At 53.9% G+C, this 17,157-nt stretch overlaps 1 pseudogene across 1 annotated transcript; it reads left to right on the top strand.

The window, feature by feature from the left end:
• The first annotated feature begins 1,179 nt into the window (after positions 1 to 1,179).
• LOC144935297 (protein S100-P-like) lies at positions 1,180 to 4,678 on the top strand (annotated as a pseudogene). The gene is made up of 3 exons (XR_013637287.1): positions 1,180 to 1,284; positions 2,029 to 2,194; positions 3,906 to 4,678. The product of XR_013637287.1 is annotated as a protein S100-P-like (transcript).
• The last annotated feature ends 12,479 nt before the right edge of the window (positions 4,679 to 17,157 follow it).

The raw sequence follows: 17,157 nt of genomic DNA, 5'->3' as shown, positions 1-17,157 counted from the left end.
AGCCATTCGGCTCTTGAATCGGGTGCAACCGCAACAAACAAAAAACATGAACAAGAATACATCTTATAGTGACTTTGTGCAAACAGAAAATCCAAGAAAAGACAGCAAAATATTGCAGAAAAAGCACCGTACACCAACACTGTGTGCAAAAATCGCAGTGGGATGCAAGTCAAACAACAACAACCACATGACAACTTAGATTAAGGCCATCAGTCTAACTCTGTACTACAACAAACAAACATGGCCAAACCAATTTTTTTTCGAAAATCACCAAAATAAAGCCATAAAAGCAATGAAGCAGTGCAGGTCATAGGAACTGTGACCGAATTTTCACAATGAACGACGTAATCAACATGTACTACCAAACTCTGCAGTCATAGCTGGCTGCATGAGTCACTAAGCGAACCTGGCGACCCGAGTTTGATTCCCGCTCACGGCCAACATCTGTGACGATTATATCTGAACCGGCACTGCGCCTCCCCTAGGTCGACTCAGCCCTCAAATGAGTATCTGGTGCGGTGCGTAAACACATCGCCACTGGGGAGACAAAGGCGGCTGGGCGTGTTTCCGGAGTCCATAGGTGCTCACTAACAGCACTTGCTCCTACAGTCTGTTTAGGCTATACGGGCGATCTTTCTTTTTTTAAACTTGCGTGCACATAAAGGGGACCGACACCCCACACCCCACATAACCTTCACTTGTCATAGGAATGTGGAATATCCGACTCTTCTCAGACAACCGCCGACACAGAACACCTGGGCCGGTGAGACAGACACCACTGTGCAAGTCAGTTGAAAGGATGGGTAAAAGCAAAGTTTGTGGGGAATAATCGCCATGTTCTATACTTTTGAGGCATAAGCATTTAGAAAATAGCACTTCCTATCCAGGGACAAACATCGCGTTGCAATCACCCCCCACCCCCAGACTCGCGAAATCACAACCGCGCGCTACAATCCCCCACGACCACCACCCACCCCGCGATAACGCAACGCGGGACGTCGTCATTCTTACCTCATTGCACCCCAGCAACTGCTCATTAAATAAAGGGGGTGGGGGTGGGGGGACTACCCCCACGTCCCCCACGTGCTCCCGTTCCTTTCCTTCGTTTTCATTGGCCCAGGGGCCGTGGCCGCTCATTAATCATTGACCCGCGCGTCACGTGACGGCGCAGGTGTGGCGATGGGCGCCTTTGGTATAAATAGCGTGGAGCGGAGCGCCGTCCACAGCAGATTCGCAGGGTGCCCACTTCCCATCGCTTCAGGTCTTTAACGCCAGCTCGGTTTGGTAAGAGCTTTTTTTTTATAATAAGTCTTTAATTTTTAGATTTGTTTTTTAGGGAGGGGAGAGGTACGCGCAATGGCCGTGGCTAATGGTGGTTTTTTGTGGGCTTTTCGTCTTTCATCGGCTGTAGCTGCGAGGCGATCCACTGCTGGATGAGGGCTTTTACACACACGCATAGACTCGCGCGCATACACATGTGTGAACAAGCAAGCCAACGGCCACCTCCATCTCGTGGCGTTGCGCTTGCAATAGTCGCCACTTGTATTTCTAATATTTAAGCGAATGGTCGCCGCATTCTGTTGGGACAATAGCACCTGTGGCTGCATCCTACCACCGTACCGACGTTGCTGATGTGTGTTTTTTAAGGATCCTTTTCGCTCAACCCGCGCTGACCAGCGTGGTGAAGTATGGTCGCACAATCCTCCACACCGTGGTCCAATTTGGGTGGGGCGGAGAGCTCCTGCAGTAGTGGTGTACCACCCAGGGCTTCTTTACTAAACGGTGGTAGCGAGGTGACGATTGTGTGTGTGGTGAAGCTTTTGGTTGGTTTGCTATCACCATGACGAAACCCATGTTTTTACTGTTACCGCTTTGGCGACAATCCCGTGTGTGTGTGCGCCATACCACGTGCTTGTCCACAAGCATGCAGTCTTGCCTCCTGAAGCTTTTGATTCCGAACATTTCAAAAACTTAGCTGTATTACTTCCGCCCCTCCCATCACCATTGTTTCCCCCCACCTCCTGCCAGCAACGCAAGCATGTCTGACAAGTACGTGCCCACCGGTCTGGAACTCACCATCGCCTCCATGATGGGGATCTTCAAGTCGTATGCCGGCAAGGATGGCGACAGCTCCAGGCTCTCCAAATCCGAGCTGAAGTCGCTCCTCAACAAGGAGCTGCCCGGGTATCTTCAGGTGGGTCTGGCCGTGTGGTGGTGGGTGGCTAGTGGTCGTGTGGTGGTGGGTGGCTAGCGGCCGGGCGTGGTGGTGGTGGGTGGGTGGGTGGGTAGCGGCCGGGCGTGGTGGTGGGTGGGTGGGTAGCGGCCGGGCGTGGTGGTGGGTGGGTGGGTGGGTAGCGGCCGGGCGTGGGGGTGGGTGGATGGGTAGCGGCCGGGCGTGGTGGTGGGTGGGTGGATGGGTAGCGGCCGGGCGTGGTGGTGGGTGGGTGGATGGGTAGCGGCCGGGCGTGGTGGTGGTGCTGCGGCTACTCGCTAACGGCACTTGCAACGTCGCTCTGTTTAAAGGCTGGGGGAGCGGTTGCGCTGTGATTTGCGCAGGGCACTTTGACGACAATTCGAGTCGCGCTCTGTCAATATTTGAACCTTTCAATCTTGATTTGAAGCTTTCGCGCGACCTGCAGGAAGCCATACTCTTTGGTTCTTTCGGTAAAATCACATGGGTAGAACTAAAATGAATCGCGACGTTTCGAACGCAACGCAAGCCGCCCGTCTTCAGGTGAAAATCGCGATGGCTGCTCCCTTGTGAAGAGAAGCTGTTACCAGCAAGAGTTTATACACGTTTTGAGAACGAAGGCAGCCGAAGTAGTGTCAATGGGCTATTATATTGGAAAGGTAATAGCGTGGCATGTTAAAGGAAATTAGCTTGGCTTGGCATGTTGCATTATAGTGAAGAGTTAATTCACCTTTCTTGGACCTGACGTCCACCTGGATCGACTTGAACTCGTGTGCGCTGCGTTAAACATCGGACATTTGGATCGGGCGTGGTAGTGACCACACCCAGACGCTCGTTGCTGAACGTGGGCGCTCACTCGCAGCACTTGCGCAATGTTGGTGCAGAAGCTATAACCGCCACCCTAAGGATGGTACGGCAACCAGGAACCATCGGTTAATGATTAATTGGAGGGATTTTTGTGACGGCGTTGCGGCGGAAAGCGAGGGGTGTGCGTATGTTTGTGGGATTTTTACGTTTTTGTTTAAGCCAGGTGACGACTCGACTGGGATGGACACTTTTTTTTTTATTTAAAGGTAGAACCAGAGTCTCTGAAGCCTGCCAGATGCTATACATTTTTAAATCGTGCAGGTACATAACATCAATGAAAAGTTTAAGTGGCAGAACAACCACCCGCTTTGCAGACTTAATTACGAGCAAATTGGGTATTAATTATTAAAATGATAGTTTAAAGAAGGCAAGAGTTTTTTTCTTTCTCCAGCGGGCATGTCTGGGCGTGGGGCTGCACGGCCGTTGGGGCCCTCCGGGTTTGATTGCCGGCCGTGGCTAACGAGAGACGCTCCACAGTGATTTATTTAGTCTTTTCCATTGCCTGGTAATTGGAACCCGGGCGGTCGAGGTTGTTGCGCTGTTGGGGAAGATGGCAACGCCACGCCCCGCAACCCTGCCACGGTCTCCCCCCGGGGCTCGCGGCGTCCCCACGCACTCTCTCCCCTACGCGCGGCCCATCTCCTACACGCACCCCTCCCCGTTTCCATCACTCCCCCCCAACTTGCGTGTTCTCCCCTTCCCACGCCACCCTCCCCCACTCGCTCGCCCTACCTCCTCCGTCCCCACCCACCACCTCACCTGGTGTATCTCCTTTCACCCCCAAGCACACCTCCCACCGACCCCTCCTCACTCGCTCTCCTCCACCCACCCACCTCGCCCCACACAGAACGCCAACGACCCGGCGGTGATCGAGAAGGAGCTGAAGAATCTGGACGAAGATGGCGACGGTCAGGTGGACTTCAAAGAGTTCATCATCTTCATCGCGGCCCTCACGGCCGCCTGCTACGACGCCATCGAGGCGCAGGCCTTGAAGTCTCCGGCCAAGAAGTGATTTTTTTTTTCCCCAGATACAAGCAGTGGGGTGGGTGTTAGGGGTCAGTGGTGGAGGGGGGGTGGAAGTTCCCAGAGTGGTGACACTGGCAAGGAAGTGCTGTGTGCGGCACGTTTTGAGGACTCTGGTTGTGGGTGAGTTAGTTAGGGTTGTGTACTGTTCGTTTTCGGCGTCCTGAGTTCTAAGACTGCCCCAGGTGACTTGGAACGTTGCTTCACGCGTTTGGCCGTAGGGGTGTGTGACGGCCTCGAATGTCGCGCCGTGCAGACCCCAGTCTTTAGCTCGTTAATTCCTTGAGCCGCTTTTCATTTGGCTGGCACGGTCATTGCCGCGGTAGTGAAAAGAGAGGGGGGGGGGGAATGCACCTAATTTTGGCTAACTGCCTCAAATCCATCGGTGGCACTGGAATAACAAGACCCCAATCACCACTGCCTCCACTCGCCACCGCCTCCTCCAACTTCCCCCCCCCACTTTGCTGCCCCTCCCCCACAGTAGTTCTGCTCACTGGTTTTCTCGTTCGTGGGCCCTCCACCACCCTGGGTGTTTATGAGACTGCTGGGGGGTGGAAGCGGCATGCTGCTGGTGTCTTGGTGCTGTTTGCATGACCAAAACGCGTTTGCAATAATAAAAAAAGAATATTTGTACGTGCTCACTCGTTGGATTTTGTGGGTTTTTATTGTTACTGGCGATGGAGTTGCGTTGACATCTCCTCGTGGTGTATTTTTATATGTTCACGTGTGCTGTACAAAAAAATATTTCGCGGGGGGTTCTTACGTGCTGTGAAGGACCCATGACCTGAAACGTCGCCTACTATAGACTTGTCCCTTTGTCATGGCCGCAATAGTGTCTGGATGGGTGTGGCTGGAACTCCCTCGCCTCATGCCAGGGTCATGGGTTCGATCCGATACCTAACTGCATATATGGAGTTTTAATGTCCCCTCGTGGCTGTGTAATTTTCTCCAGCCTCTGGTTTTTCGCTCCACATTTTTAGACTCTATCGTGCGTTTAGAGTTATTTTGGCTGCTGTGCACATTTACGCGATGACCCACTGAAACGATCATTTGATTTCCAGGTCGGGCTTGGATGGGTGAAATGGCGTGTGGTAAGAGGTGGGTCCCAGTTTGATTTTAAGGGGAAAGTGGCCAAGACGATGAGGCTGGTCGTGTTGTGTGGGGCTGAGTGCTGGGGCACAAGGAGGAGGGAGGACCCGACCTATGGTAGTCGGAGATGTTGTGGTTTAATAAGAAAGGACCGGTGAGAAATTGAGAGGGGAAGCCTCGAGGTGGTAGAACTCACAAGATGAGAACTGCTGGTGTGGTGCGGCCATGTGGAGAAACAACAGGGTCAATGTGCCAGTGGAAGGAAAAGATCAAGAGGAAAGCGGACGAAGAGGTGGGGTGCGATAGAACCATGGTGGCACGAGGAGCGGAAAGAGATGGGACAGGGCAGCGTGAGGAAGGTTGGCGCAAGGACCGCAGAACACCCCACCATGAGGGGGACGCGCGCGTGGAAGAAGGTCGCTTAAGAAACGAGGTGAACAGCTCGGCGGCGCCTTGAATGGTAAAATAAAACGAGTTTAATGGTTTTGTGACTGTGCGCTCGTGTTACGGAGTGCACCACTGCCAGCGGCAGTGTTGACGACCAATGTAGCCCGTTCGGTTTTTTTTGTGGGGACAGTTGGGTGCGGTTAGAGGTGGGGACGGAGCGGGGGAGTGGGTGGCAGGTGAGTGGGGTGAGGGATGGTGAGGATTGGGTGTGGCCGGAGGTGGGGGAGACACGGCGGGGAGGGGGGTGGTCAAGGTATGGCGGCTTGTGTGGGGAGGTGAACCGTTGGGTATGGGAGCAGGGGATGTGGGGTGAGTGGAAGGGAATGTGGTGGCGGAGCCAGGATTTTCAGGTAGGGGGGGGGGGCAACCCCTCCAGCAATGAAACATGATAGAGGAGTTGTTAGTCAGTAAGGACGTGTCCCTTGCTTTTTATTCGACGCGTGTGCGGCGATGGCGCAGCCATCGATCGAGGGTCGATTTCAAACCGCGTTGTGTGATCGGCATCGCGCTCGCTGAAGGTGTTGATGCCTTCAGGGAAGTCGTGTGCTGTAGACGCAACTGCGCACACTTCTAAGTCACTTATAACTGCCTTTCCGTTACTTATTGCCAATTATGGACTCAGACTATTGTCCTATCATATCATAGAGTCCCTGGCACAATAATATGCTACACAATGGCAGTGGAGGTCGCAAAATGCCGATTTATTACTAATAAACCCCAATGATCCGATCGAAATTAGGGATTTCGATGGTGTGTGGGGGGGGGGGTGTGATTCACGCTGGCAGCGCGGGGCGACTCCATTATCACACTCCAATGGGGGAGGGGGGAGACATTGGCACCGAAAGCGCTGATTCCGTGCTATCACCACGGAATCAGCGCTGACGCCACGTCCTTCGCAATCCCGCGTCGACATCCGACCTTCGGGCTCATTGAGCCACACCCCCCCCCCCCGCCCGCCTCCTCATATCCGCGACGCCCTTAACTGTGACTACAGGTGAGGCATCTGTCCTACCTGTGCGCAGGTGAGAGCCCGTCCACCCCCCTCGCCTCCTGCCCCTCCCCCTCCGCCCACCCTCTCCTTTAACTCTGCCGAGCCAAGACTCTCCCTGTGGGCGCTAAAGCAATGAACCAGCACGCCAAGTCCACGCATTGTTATAGATTTGAAGCTTTCGTGACTGCAATGATTCATATTCTCAGGTTTTTTCGGTAAAGTCACGTAGGTAAAACATTAAAAGTAATGAAAGTAAAATAAAACAAAACAAAAATAAACAAAATAAAAAAAAATATTATTTTTTATTTTTGTTTTGTTTTATTTTACTTTCATTACTTTTAATGTTTTACCTACGTGACTTTACCGAAAAAACCTGAGAATATCCACGCATTGTTAGTTTGGGGCCGCGTAGTTCCTGTGCATACGACACGTATCGTGGTCCATTCGACGCGTGTCGATGTGCAATGGCTCGTGCATACGCACCGAGGCGACCACGCGGACGTTTAAGCACCTGTGCTCAAGGCACGTCAACCTGCGTGGCTTACCTGCAGGCCTGTGTCTGCACCTGCCTACATTGTACACCGTCAGCTCACGCCATGGGGGACATCTCATGACCCCCTTCCGGACGATGTCTTCCACCGCTGGGGAACTCTGCCCGAGGAATCTTACTTCTGGAGGTTGTGAACCGACCTCTCTGCATGTTTGCTCTGAAGGAGCACCGTTGCCCGAATCGTCACCTCTTACTTTCCTTGTTCAGGCCACAGTCAGTGTTGTTGGCAAATTACGTATTTATTTACGTGCCACCGATCTCCGCACACGGACATCGACACAGAACGAATGAATGCCGTGGGCTCTGTGCTCACAACAAACATAACACCTCGCTCCCTCTGGGCACACGTGGTGTAGCATTGCCTCGACTCTATTGTGTGTGTGTACAGGTGGAGCCTTACCATCAGCCCCATCAAAACTAAGCACCTGCCTGGGTATTTTGTATCATCGGACACTCCACCCCCACAACTCCTAATCGGTGATGGGGCAATTGTGGTTAGAGTGGAGAGTTCCCCACACGTGGGCAGTGTGCTCATGACAGGCTCTGTTTTGGCAGCGGAGCTCTCATTCCGAATCAGTCGAGCGGCAATATCTTTTCATCGGTTGCATAACGCTGTGTGTAAGCTGCCTGGTCTGTCGCTCCGCACAAAGCTTCGGGTCTTCTCTGCCACAGTCATTCCCTCCCTTCTCTACGCTTGCGAAACGTGGACCCCCCTAATGGAGCATCTTCGCCGGTTGGAAACATTTAGGCTGCCTGCCTACGATACATCCTGGGTTTAACCAGGCTGGATTGTGTGAGGAGCTCACAAATCCTTGAAAGATCTGGGCAAAGTCCCATCGGTGAGCTCCTCCGGCAGGCAAGGCTGCGTTGGCTGGCAGCTTTTGTTCGGTCGGATCGAGGGGACTAAACGGGCGCGTCGAGTGCTAGAGAAGAGATGGAGTGATGTGGTACAGGAGGACGTGGAGATGAGTGGACTTGCCGATGACTGGTACCAGCAGTGTCAAGATCGGCCTCAGTGGAGGAAGCTCGTGAAGGACGCTACTGGACAGTTGGAGGCAGTCGCCCACCAACAACAACGGAGGGCGGAGGAGCGACGCTAACAACGAGCGGAGCGCTGGGTGGTTAAAGCAGAGCAAGTTGGTACAGTAGGGGGCACAGGTGGTGCATCAGCCAGTCATCTCAGTCATCTCAGTCAGTCGACCTGTGGCACCTGGGTCTGCCCCGTGACCTCCTGCCAGCGGGCGTTCAACACTTCACGTGGCCTAAAGGTGCACAATGGCCTGGCACAAGCGTCGTGGTGACGTCACCGCCACTTAGTGTCGAATGGCGGTTGTTGTTGTTGGACAGGTGTGTGGAGCGGTAGTGTAGTGGTTAGCGTGCTGCTCGACGAACTCGACTTCGATTCCCGCTCACGGCCACAAACACCAGTGGCGATTATCTGAGCCGCTCCTGGGCCTCCCCTAGGTCGACTAAGCCTCAAATGAATACCGGGTGTGGCGTGCAAACATCCGCGCTGGGAAGACAAAGGCAGCCGGGCGTGTGTGTGCCCACAGTGCAGGCCTTCAAAGGTGCTTGCTGACAGCAGTCGCCGCAACAGTCAGTAAAGGCTATAACGGGGCATCTTTCTATCCTGTGAACAGGCGTAACCTGGCGCAGTGGTATGTTTGTTGGCCTTCGATCCTGCACGTGTTTCCTCTCTGGGCTCTCCGGTGCAGTCCCTTCGCTAACATCCACAATGCAACTGGCTGTTGGCCTCCGCCAAATGCTGAAACAAGACCTGCGAATTAGTCATTGGCATGATGGCAACATCCCCCCCCCCACTCCTTTACCCACCCACCAGCACAAACTTGGCAGGATTCTCATGAAAAGAGGCACCGAGACTCGGCGAACGTGTCCTGGGTGAACGAGAGGAAAAGATAATCAATTTGGAACAGAACCTCACACGAGGCATGAACGTTGTCGGGGGATGGGGGGGGGGCGGAGTGGGGGGCGGTGGCGCAGCGGTTAGCACACCAGCCGCCTACATTGTTGCAGCCACGGTCAACATCAACGGCGATTATCTGAACCGGTCCTGTGGAGGGAGCAGCGAGGGTTGGTGGATCACCGCACAGATGGGTCGTGAAACTTTATTCCCCGTGGACATCGATGAGTCGTACCCCTGGTTCGGCAGGCGAAATGTGGCACGGAAAAGTGTGAAAACAAAAGTAATTTTTTTTCTACCAGACAAGGTCCACTCAGCTATATAGCTCTTTTTCAGAAGTGACCTGGTCGCAAATGATCGCTCAGCGAAGTGGCTTGTGTGGACATTAATAGCAGCCAAATGCTCTAAACGCATATTTCTAAATGTGGAGGGAAAACCGGGGGACCCGGATGAAAATCCACGGGACCACGGAGAGAATCATGCAAACTCAAAATATGCTGGCTTCAGGGTCAGGATTTAGATGGAACCCACGGCCTCCTGTATACCAGGTAAGGTAGTTAACATCTCGCCACCACGGCACCCTGTGGAACGATCTCCATCTGTTCCATGGGATAGAGTGTTGTCCCCTCGCACGTACGCGTGGCTTTTCTCCGGATGTTCTCGTTGTGTCCTCAGACTGTATAAACAGGGCAATTTAATTGGCTGAAAACATCTTTAAACATCGAGGATCGCAGAGCCTGGGCAATTGTTGGTAGGGCCGCATCCATTTTTTGTATTTTACCAGGTAAGGCCCACTAAGCCATATGGCTCTTTTCAGAAGCAACCTGGCTGTCACACATGATAGCTCAACGAAGTGGCTTATCACGTGGAAATTGATATCAGCCAAATACTCGGAACGCACGTTGATTCTAAATGTGGAGGGGAAAAACCGGGAGAAAATTCCACGTGACCACGGGGAAAGAAAGATGCAAACTCAAAATACATAGGCATTAGGGTCGGGATCGAACCCACGACGTCCTGTATACCAGGTGAGGTAGTTAACATCTTGCCACCGTGACGCCCCGATTTGAGGCTGAGTAGACCTAGGGGATGCCCAAACCCTGTTCAGATAATTGTCATGGGTGTTTGTTGGCGATGAGCGGGAATCCAACTCGTGTGGCCTGGATCATAGAGCCGCGTGCCGTCACCAACCCACTATGACACCGCTCCTCCCCCACCCACCCAGCCACCCACTCACCCACCGCCATGGAGTTCACAACCCTGTCCACCTTCAACGCTCTTCTCGAAAGGTAGCGAACAGGGCCTGGGCACGTCACCCAATAAAAGCCACAACACCTGGGTCTGTCGCTTGAAACTCCCACACTTCACTTTGTACGCAGATGGAGCGTGTATATGATAACTTTTATTTCACCTGCAAAGTCCTTCGAGAGGAAACCATCTCGTTTACAAGGTGGTCCAGGAAGTCAACTGATACATGTGTAAAGACGACTTCGACGCGCTTGTCTGCAGATGGTTTCTTTATTAAGGAGCCACGTGCTCACACTTGGACAGGCGGAGACCCGCGCATCTCCCTTATATACGGTCCGAGGCCACGCCCCCATTCCCGAATCTTCTCACTGGTTCTAGACGCTCGCTCTACCAGCAAACTCGACCGTCCTGACTCCCGTGTCATTACCTCCCGTGGCCAATAATCCACTCGCACTGCAGGCTGACTCCCCTGTCATTACCTCCCGTGGCCACCAGTCCACTCGCACTGCAGGCTGACTCCCCTGTCATTACCTCCCGTGGCCACCAGTCCACTCGCACTGCAGGCTGACTCTCCTGTCATTACCGCCCGTGGCCACCAGTCCACTCGCACTGCAGGCTGACTCCCCTGTCATTACCTCCCGTGGCCACCAGTCCACTCGCACTGCAGGCTGACTCCCCTGTCATTACCTCCCGTGGCCACCAGTCCACTCGCACTGCAGGCTGACTCTCCTGTCTTTACCTCCCGTGGCCACCAGTCCACTCGCACTGCAGGCTGACTCTCCTGTCTTTACCTCCCGTGGCCACTAGTCCACTCGCACTGCAGGCTGACTCCCCTGTCATTACCTCCCGTGGCCACCAGTCCACTCGCACTGCAGGCTGACTCTCCTGTCTTTACCTCCCGTGGCCACCAGTCCACTCGCACTGCAGGCTGACTCTCCTGTCTTTACCTCCCGTGGCCACTAGTCCACTCGCACTGCAGGCTGACTCCCCTGTCATTACCTCCCGTGGCCACCAGTCCACTCGCACTGCAGGCTGACTCTCCTGTCTTTACCTCCCGTGGCCACCAGTCCACTCGCACTGCAGGCTGACTCCCCTGTCATTACCTCCCGTGGCCACCAGTCCACTCGCACTGCAGGCTGACTCTCCTGTCACTACCTCCCGTGGCCACCAATCCACTCAAACCTTAGGTTTACTCAACTGTCATTACACATGCATAGCAAAGACGCGTAAAACGCGAGTTGTAAAATCAATAACTTAGGAACATCACCCCGCACCCAAAGTCAAACGCATAAATATAAATATATAAATTAGTGCGATATTGCTCTCCGCTAGGTCACATAGAATGTACAAAGGTTGCAACTGTTTCGCAAGTGTGTTTGATGTTTAATGTTGTTGCGTGGCTTCAATGTGCACCTAGCCTGGCACAAGCGCAGTGGTTTCGTCACCGTCACCCAGTGCTGTTGTTGTCGGTACCTGCGTATCTACGTGCGAGAGCGGTATGGAGGAGCGGTAGTGTAGTGGTCAGTGCACTGCGCTACGAATCCGGCCACCCAAGTGGATTCTCGCCCATGGTCAACATCAACACTGGGGAGACAAAGGCGGCCGGGCGTGGTGTCGGCCACCCACCCACCCCCTTGTGTACCGTACCTGCCTTCATAGCTGCTTGCTCACATCACTTGCCCCAACAGCCTGTGTAGTGCTATATTTATCTTTGTGTGTTTGTGCCTGTGGTTGTGTGGCCGTCTCGGCGCTCTTCCTTCCGATATTGGGAAGCCAATGGAGCTGGGCACTTTCAAATCGGACAGGTTGAAGAAAAAAACTCGTTTCATTGTCCTTCTCCCGCGCCTCCCATTAGGGCGTTTGTCTACGTACGACGCGAAAGAAGTTCAACACACGCACGGCACAGTCCGTGCAGGGTGACAGTACACACGACGCCAGTAGTGTGGCGTGACTGGGCATGAGCAACCGGGGCCGTCCATGAATGACGTCACGCACCTGGGGGGGGGGGTCAGACATTTGTGACGAGGGGGGGGGGGGAAATGTGACGTCACATCAAAATGCGCAACTTTAAATAAATATAGACAACACGTTCTACTTAATTAAATATACTTTTTAATAAATGTTTTCTCCTACAACATCAGAGTGCAGCGCCACATTAAATACGCACTACAATGACAATAGTTTAAAGCGATTTGAAGCATGTTCAATTTTTTTTGGGGGGGCAGAGCTTTGTGACGTCATATTTGAAGGGGGTCTGACTTTTTGTGACGCCGTGTGACGAAGGGGGGGGGGGTCAAAAATCGTGCAAAATCGCGTGACGTCATTTATGGACGGCCCCTTGGCCCAAATGCGCTCTGGAGTTTTGTATATATAAAGCATGGACGTTTGCGTGGCATTCCCTCCACCCCGGGCACCTCCGATCAGCACAGTTGGCAACGTACGGTGCGAAAGAAGTTCAACGTACATGCGGACTAGGGATCGACATTGGAGGGATGCGAAGGGGCGCTTGCCTGCAAACATCTGGCAGGTCGCCGGCATTGCTTCAAAGAGAGCCTGCCTCTGCTGACGAGGCGCCGAGTGTTGAAACCGGTCCAGAGTTTCGCTTGCGTTGAGCCTCCGTGCAACGAGGGGGAGTTCCTGTGCGTGGGCAGTTTACTCATGGCTCGCTCCGGCTTGACGGTGTGGCATCGACCACAGTCATAACCCTGAATGATGTCTCCTTACGAAACGTGGACCCTTTAAAAGGCACGCCTGCACTGGCTGGAAACATTTCGGCTGGCCTGCCCACTATCTTTCCCGACTTTAAGCAGACTGGAATGTGTGAGGTGCTCATAGATCCTTGACAGATCTGGACACTGTCCCCATCACCGATGAGGCTCCTCCGGCAGGCGAGGCTGCGTTCGCTGGGTCACGTAGCCGACATGCCCAGCCAACGCCTATCCAAGCGGCTCCTGTTTGGTCGGAGACAGAGGAGGTCGAAACGGGCGCGGCACTGGCTAGAGAATAGATGGCTCCGTGGGGTATACAGAAGGATATGGAGCTGAGTGGAATTGCCGATGACTGGTACCAGCGGTGTCAAGATCGCCCGCTGTGGAGGATGCTCGTGAAAGACGCGACTGGGTAGTCGGAGGCAGTCGCCTTCCAACAACAAATGAGGGCAAAGGCGACGCTCACAACAACGAGCGAAGCGCCGGGCGACTAAAACGGAACAGTGAGCAGCAACTGACAATAGTCATCTCAGTCGGCCAACCCATAGCACCTGGCAGCAGCGAGGTTCCCACACTTCACGTGGCCTCACAGTGCACCTAGCCTGGCACAGGCGGCTTCGTGGCGACGTTACCGCCACAGTTGCGTGTACTATCTGCATGTGGGGAGTGGCAGCGCAGAGGTTAGCGCGCCATCTGGTGCTGGCACTCGAGAGAGAGAGAGAGACAAAGGCCCCTGGACGAGGTGTGGACACCACCACGCCCTCGTGCACCGTGCGAGGTGATCTGTGACCTGCATAGACAGCACTTGCCCCGACAGCCTGTTACGAGGCTATACGGGGGATCTTTGTTGACTCAGCCTCAAATGAGTACACGGTGCGATGTGTAAACATCGCCACTGGGGAGACAAACGCGGCCGGGCGTGGTGTTGGCCACCCACCCCCCTGGTTAGACGCAAAAAAATGTACTATCACACAAAATAATAAATTCGCACAGTTTGTTGAGAAAATACACTTGGTATGTCTATCCTGTTACATCTACTGTACTGTGTAAGTGTTGAGGACCCGGTCTACCAGACTGCATTCAACCACCAACACCACAAGAACGCACACACACCACTCACCACTCACTCAGTCACTCACTCACACACTTAGTCACTAATACACCCACTCACCCAGCCATTACCCGTCCATTCACTCAAGTCGCGCACCCACTCAGTTATTCACTCATTCACCCACTACCCTAAAACAACAAAAACAAAGATCCCCCGTGTCGCCTGAACAGACTGTTGGGGTACGTGCTGTTAGCGAGCACCTATGAAAGCCGGCACGGTGCATGAGGGGGTAGGGTGGCTAACACCACGCCCGACCGCCTTTGTCTCCCTAGTGGCGATGTTTACACACTGCCCCAGGTGCTCATTCAACTTAAGACTAAACTTTTTGTTTTTACCAGGAAAGGCCCACTAAACCATATGGCTCTTTTTCCGAAGCGACCTACCCACAAATGATGGCTCAACCAAGTGGCTTATCATGTATAAATGCACAGCAGCCAAATACTCCAAATGTGGAGGGAAAACCCGGGGGATCCGGAGAAAAGTCCCCGCGACCCACGTCCCGTATACCAGGCGAGGTAGTTAAAATCTCACCACCGTGCGTCCCGATTTGAGGCTCAGTCGACCTAGGGGAGGCCCATGACCGGTTCAGATAACCGTCAAAGGTGTTGGTTGGCCCTGAGCGGAAATCGAACTCGGGTGGCCGGGTTCGTAGCGCCGCGCGCTACGACACCAGCCACTACGCCATCGCTCCTCTGCCACTCACCCACCCACACACTCACCCACCCACACACTCACCCATCCACACACTCACCCACTCACTCACCCACTCACTCACCCACCCGCTCATCCACCCACACACTCACCCACCCACCCACACACTCACCCACCCACCCACACACTCACCCATCCATCCACCCACTCACTCACCCACTCACTCCACCCACTCACTCATCCACTCACCCACCCACTCACTCACCTACCCACACACCCACACACTCACCCACCCACACACTCACCCATCCACCCACCCACTCACTCACCCACCCACACACTCACCCACCCACACACTCACCCATCCACCCACCTACTCACTCAGCCACCCACACACCCACACACTCACCCACCCACGCGTGTTCATCACACGTGTTCATCACCCGTACGCTATTGCAGTGCTGTACAACTGTTGACTGTGCGGTTTGTTGCTGGGTCGTTTGACGTCTTGGTGCTATGCTCACAAGCTTGCGTCGTGGGTTACACCCCTAGGTTGACTCAGCCTCAAATGAATACCTCGCGCGGTGTGCAAACATCGCCACTAAGAGGAGACAAAGGCGGCCCGGCATCGTGTTGCTGACCAGCCCCCCCCCATACCTCGTGTGTGCTCCGTGCAGGCCTTCATAGGTTGCCACTCGCTAACAGCACTTGCCCCAACAGTCTGTCACGAGGCTATACGGGGGACCTTTGCCTTTGGTTCCTGTCTGGAGAATGCTGGAACCGCCCTGACCGCGAGCACTGACGATGGTGGTGGGTGGTGGTGGGTGTGGGTGGGTGGCTCGGGCGAGGCGTGGCAGATCGGAATGTGGGCGAGCGCTCCAAGTTGTAATTCTCTCGGCGTGAGTGCGAGTCTGGCTCTCGCTCTCTCCCTCTCCCATCTCTCCCCACTGTCGCTCTCCCTTTCGCTCTCCCATCCCCCCACCAAACCCTCCCCATCTCGCCGCGCTCTCTCCCCCATCTCTCTCTCTCTCACACCGTGCCCCTCTCGCACTATAAAAGCGAGGACTCCTCCCTTGTAGAGAGCGAGCGAGACGGTGTAGTTTTTTTGGACGAAACGCGGCTCGTACCTCTTCCCTGATCTTGCTCCTCCGATCCTCGCTCCGTCTCCCACGGTGAGTGCCTCCGAGGATCCGCACTGCGCTATGGACACGCCCGGCCAAGTCTCAACCCCCCCCCCCCGCGTTACTCGAGTCCATTATTCAGCAGAAGATATTGCTTTCCATTTACGAAGTAAATAAATAAACTCTCTCCCACCCCCCAAATTGGCCTCTGTGAGATGAACTAGTCCACCAATTCTTGCACCGCTGTCCTAGAGTAATCGACAGAGACGTGAGGGCTAGGGGATTCGGGTTAGTGGGTTGTGGCTAGTGGATGAGTGTGATAGGGCTCGTGATATAGAGTGAGGGATAGTGGGTTAAGGATAGGGAGTTAAGGTTCGGGAAAGTGGGTTAGTGTTTGGGATGGTGGATTGGGGATAGTAAATTAGGGATGGTGGGTTAGTGGGTGAAGGATGGTGGGTTAGTGGGTTTGTATTGGCGGGTTAGGACCAATGAGTTAGGGTGAAGGATAATGGGTTAGTGTTTGGGATGGTGGATTGGGGATAGTAAATTAGGGATGGTGGGTTAGTGGGTGAAGGATGGTGGGTTAGGGCTGGGGCCAGTCACGAGGGCAGTGGTTCGGGAGTTCGTGCCTGGCTTAGCACCAGAGGTTAGGGGTTCGGGTTTAGGGTGGTGTAAGTTTGGGGTTTGAGTGAGTACTCGTGATAGGTGAATGGCTGGTGTCATAGCATTCGCGTGAGTACTACTGGACATCCGTGAAAAAATTGCTTCATAGCTCATCGGATTCCTGCAGTATAAATATTCTGTTTCTGGTGTTAAGGAGCTAAGGGTATTAGTAGTTCAGTCGTGGTGCTGGGGCTAAGCAGTGGGGGGGCTGGGGCTTGGCAATCGTTCTCCTAAACCTGGGGTGCACGCTGCACCCGCTGGGGGTGCGAGACGTGGCCCGATTTATTTTCGAAGCTAAATCATTAATCGCGGGCACCGTAAGTAACACGTTATACTTTGTTTCATCGTACCTATGTATTAATATTATTACATTTGTTAACGCTTGAGAAACCGAGGGGTTAAAGGCTGCAGTCAAGGACCACTGGCTTAGGGTAATCGCGTTTTAGGGTTTTTCGTGTTGTTGGTGTTCTGGGGGTGGCGTTCGTGCACAATGCGAGTTTGATATCTTGGCTTCATGATCGATTAGTCGCCGCCGCCGCCGCCACACGAATTCCAGGCCTCTTGCCAAGGGTGTGA

Source organism: Lampetra fluviatilis, chromosome 13, assembly GCF_964198595.1.
Source record: "Lampetra fluviatilis chromosome 13, kcLamFluv1.1, whole genome shotgun sequence".
Taxonomy (NCBI): Eukaryota; Metazoa; Chordata; class Hyperoartia; order Petromyzontiformes; family Petromyzontidae; genus Lampetra; species Lampetra fluviatilis.
Note: the sequence above shows the minus strand (reverse complement) of the source record. Positions and strands in the feature narration are given on the sequence as shown.